Genomic DNA, 4,852 nt, shown 5'->3' with positions numbered 1-4,852 from the left:
CTGCGCCGGCCGCAAAGTTTCCAGCGCCGCGGAGCCAGGCGGAAAAGGGGGCGAGGCCGCAATGCGGACGGACGTGCTCGCCCACCAATGGAAACGCGCCCCCACCCCTAGCGAATGGCCGCGCTGGCCAATGGGAAGCAAGAAAAGGGGCGGGCGCGGCGGAGCCGCCTCGGCCGCGGGGGAGGGGCGGTGCGCTGACAGCTGGGGCGGGATCGACCCCATCGGCCCGGCTCGGCTCTGTTCGGCTCGGTTCGGCTCCGTTCGGCCCGGCTCGGCTCCTTTGGCCCGGCTCAGCTCCGTTCGGCCCGGCTCCGTTCAGCTCGGTCCGGCTCGGCCCGGTTTGGCTCAGCTCGGTTCGAATCGGATCGGCCCAGCTCGGTTTGGCTCAGCCTTGCACAGATTGGCTCAGCTGTGCTCACCATAACTTGATGTGTCTCAGCTCAACTCGGCTCTGCTCAGCTTCCTTTAGCCCAAATCAGCTCAACCTGACTTGGCTCAGCCTGGCACGGATAAGCTCAGCTCAGCTTAGCCTGGCATGGCTTGGTTTGGCTTTGCTCATCCCAGCTCAGCTCACTTCAGCCTGTCTCAGCACGGCCCAGCTCAGCCTAGTGCAGCTCAGCTGGGCTTTGCTCAGTTCAGTTAGTCCCGGACCAGCTCGGCTCAGTTCAGCCCCTTGTAGGAGCAGTTGTCTGGTGCCCCCCACCCCTGGCCCCCATAGAGCACATTGACCTCCCCAAACAGCCCCCCCAGCAGTGGGACACGCGGTGACACAGGGTGACAATCCATGACCCCTGTCCCCAGCCCTGGCACACCAGGGTCACCAACCCCTGGGTTTGGTGAGGACAATGTCCCTCACACTCCTGTGGCACCTCGGTGACCTGCAGGGGACAGAGCAGGGATGAAGCAGGGACTGGGGTGCATGTCCCACCTCAGCCACGTCCCTGCTGTGCCACCGCCCTGGGGCCAGCTGGGAGCTCCTGTTTGTCCAGTGAATTTTTATCCGGTGGAAACCGGCAGGTAAATATTCCTGACCGGCTGATAAGGAGCTGGTGTGAGGCCACAGGTTTGGCCTCCCAGCTCTGCCCCTGGGTTCTGCACAGAAGCAGCAGGGAAGGGACCTCAGTGCCTGTGGAGCCTCACTGGGTCTGGAGAGGTGGGAATGCTGACCCTGGGCCAGGGGGACAAGCCAAAGGTGCCAAGTGGCACCTCCAAAATGTACCCAAGCCTGGCACGTCCTACCACAGTCAGACGTCACCATGGTACAGAGCATCTCCTGCTCATCCCAGGGTTCCCTGCCAGCCTGGGATGGGGCCCTGCTGTGAGGAGCAGACACAGGGATCTTCCTGGATTTTTGGGACCAGGAAAAACCCGTCGGAGAAGAGGCGATGGCGTGGTCCCCTCGCGCCCGGCGCTGTCCCAGTGTTTGATGTGGGACTCGGCCTCGGCGGCCTCGCCACGCCGGCTCCACGCTGTCATCCCGAGTAAATAAAGCCCAGCACAATTGTCTGCTCGTTTATTAATTTTTGCTTCATCAAAGGCAGCTTTAATCATCTTTCTCCCTCCTGCCCGGGCCACTCGCAGCACACACCGTGTACCTTGGATTGGGATGGGACAGCAGAGCACCAGTGACCCCAGTGACCCTGAGCCCACTTGATGATCCCAGGCTGAGGGTGGCCACCAGACCCTCACACGTCACTGTTTTGGGTGGATTTTCCCAGCTTTTCCTTGATCCTTATGTTATAAAAGCAGGACAACCCTACTCCAGGAAGAGAGGCTTTTCCCCTCTGGAATGTACAGACCCTGCCACCCTTGCTGCAGGTCCAGGGTTCACCTGGCACATGACTGCAGAAATCCTGTTCCTTGGAGAGGGGTGGATGATTTTCTCAACCAGCTCTTGTCCTTCCCTGATTCCCCTTTCCTCCTTCCCTGCTTCCATCCCCAATGTTGGATTATTCCCTGCCACATTGCTTGCTGAGGACCTGGTGTGCCCTGCATCCCACAGTTCCTACAGATGCCCAGAATTTTATTTTTTTCATCAAAAATCTCCTCTGCAGCTCCACAGACACCTCCATGTGTTATCCTCATGATCCCCAGCCCTTCTCCACCTACCCACAGACTGGAGGAACTCCAGGAGGGAAGGGGCTGCTCTTTCCCTCTTTCCATGGTTAAATTCCCCCAGAAAAGGGCACGGTGTTGGAGCAGGGAGCAGGCCTGGCGTGTCCCACCCGCAGGCTGTGCCTGCCCCGTGGGCTCAGGGCCGTGACCTGGCGCCGCACACGGCTCTGCCGGAGCCGGCAACACCTCGCGGGAAGCGACCGGTGCTGGGGCTGGCTCCAGCCTCTCCAAAAATCCAGCTGAACGGGACAGGCTTCTCCACAAACCTGTCAGGCCGCATTCAGCCGTGCGGAGCCCGTGTGCCACGCTCGGTGGCTGCTGGAAAGTGACTGCCCGTGACATCCCCTGTGTGCCCCAGATCCTGGCACAGCCGTGGCACTGAGCTCCCCACCATGGGAATGAGGGTCCCACCCCATCACCTGCCCACTGCCACCGCTGGGGGAATACCCAGCTGGGGCTGCCATGTCTCCTCAACCCAGAGCCTGTTTTTTCTGGAGGAGTTTTCTCAAATGAGGGTAATTAAAACAATGGGAAAATGGAAAGTTTTTGTCAGGGAGCTGCGGTGGTAGAGGGGAAGGTGCTGTGGTGAGTCAGCCTTTTGAAAAGAAGCCCCAGCGCCAGGTAAACAAGCTGCAAAGCAGGAGGTGTTAGTCACCAGCTCGGGCTGTGCTGGCCCCAGTCTGGAGAAGGGTAAAACCCTCCAGCTCCAGGAAAGGCTTCGGCAGCACCAACCCCACCGGTGAGAGTGGAGCAGCACCTGCTCCTGCCACCACCATCCATTGGCTCTGCTCACCAGGATGTCACCGGCCTGGGGACAGGGTCCGTGTGGCTGTGCCGTGTTTTTCTGGCTCTGATGTGGCACGTTGTTCCGCAGGGCCGGGCGCTGCCGAGGCAGGAGCAGGACAGCCAGGTGCTCCTCCCGAGTGGCCGTCGCTCCCCACGGGACCTTGGGCAAGTCATTTAATGCTTCTGTGCCGCCAGCTCGCCATCATTACCGTGGAGCCAGACAGATGGATGCCTGGGGGAGAGGGCAGGAGTCACGGCTCGGAGTTGGCAAGGCCTGGGATCCACAGATCCTGAGAGCGCTCCCCTCCTCCTGCCCTGCTCCAAGTGGAGTCCCAGTGTGGGATGCTGGGTGCAGCCCCTCGCTGTGCAGGGATCCAGAGCCCCCACAGCCCTGCCTGTGGAACATCTGGCAGAGGAAACACTGACCAAAGGAGTGTTTGTGGATGCCCCTCGTGTCTTACAGGGGGAGACCCACAGGGTGGAAATCCATATGGGGTGAAGAACACCTTCCTGGATGGAGAGATGGCCCCTGGGCTGCTCTGTGCCCAGCTGTCAGATTCAGAGAATGGTTTAAGTTGCAAGAGACCCTAAAGCCCATCTTGTTCCATCCCCTGCCACGGGCAGGGACACCTTCCACTAGACCAGGTTGCTCCAAGCCCCATCCAATCCCATTTTTCCCACTGGGAAAAATAAAAGGACCCAAATTATCCACTGGAGGAAATCCACAGCACTCAGCTGCATCTGATGCAGCCCAGAGGGGAGGATGCAGCTTTCATGGGGATGGACAAGCACACGAGGATGGTCCAGAGCAAGCTGCACAAGCATGCAGAGGCTTGAGCTTGTCCCAGAAGCCACAATAAATCCTGTCCCACCAAGCAGAACTTTCCTTTTGTCCAGAGATGCCAAATTTCTGCAAGTTCATACCTTTCTACTAAAACTGATTAATTACACTCCCAGTTGGGTTACCAGTAGCTGCTGCTGCCATCGGCCTTGCTGTGCTTTAGCAGGAAAATCCATATATTTTGTTCCCACACGTGTTTCACCTTTTGGCTGCTGGGCAGGGCAAGGGTGATCCCCCTGTGAGGCTGCCTGCCCTGCCAACCCCCTCTCACCTCAGCATCCCTGCTAAAAACATCACCCTGTGCAAAATCCAGTGCTCTCAGCCTCCTCCATCGCTCGCCCCCTTGGCCACCGCTCCGGAGCTGCCAGCGCAGCCGTCGGATGTCTGCTCTGCTGACTCCATATAATGCAAGTTCTACAAATGAAAATGTCACATGGCCCTAAATTAAATACTTTGGAGAAACCCATTATAATGCAGCAGCACAATTAGCTTTATCAGCCAGCCCAGAGTCATGCCAAAAACCAAAGCCTACTCACTTGACAGGAGCTGCCATCCATGAAACCAAGCTAACGACCTTAATTATATTTTTAGCTTCTAATTTTTGGCTGACAGTATCCTCAATTACCCAGCCCATAATTTGTGCAGGGACGGCGATCAGCCTCACCTGGCCTGTAATTCCTGGGATCAGCCCTTTTATCCCTTTTAAATATTAAATTGACTCCCACTGGCCAGCCTCCAGTCCTCTGGAATTTCCCCAGGGTTTTAGTGTTAAAAATTAACAGCAGAGCTCCTGGGCAGGCTGCAAACTCCTTCCCATGAGGGTTCTGCCAGGAAAATGCCTCTCCAGAGAGAATTCAGTGGTGAGGACAAGGAGTTGTTCCCACCAGGTCAAAACTCCACGTAATCAGATCAGCTGTTCTGGCCAAAGATTGTTCTTTGAGTCATCTCCCTTATCCACCACCCACGCTTTACACCTCAGCACACAACCCTGGCACTGAACCCTCCTTTCCCTGCTCCTTCCCTACGCATTTTTAGGGCTTTTTCTGTGCCAGACCTCAGCCAACCCAGGTCTTTTCCCATCTGGCCATCCTTGGTCTCCAGCTGGCTGCT

The sequence above is a fragment of the Parus major genome, chromosome 14, assembly GCF_001522545.3.
Source record: "Parus major isolate Abel chromosome 14, Parus_major1.1, whole genome shotgun sequence".
NCBI classification, from domain to species: Eukaryota; Metazoa; Chordata; class Aves; order Passeriformes; family Paridae; genus Parus; species Parus major.
The sequence above is the reverse complement of the archived record's forward strand: the minus strand, read 5'-3'. Positions refer to the sequence as shown.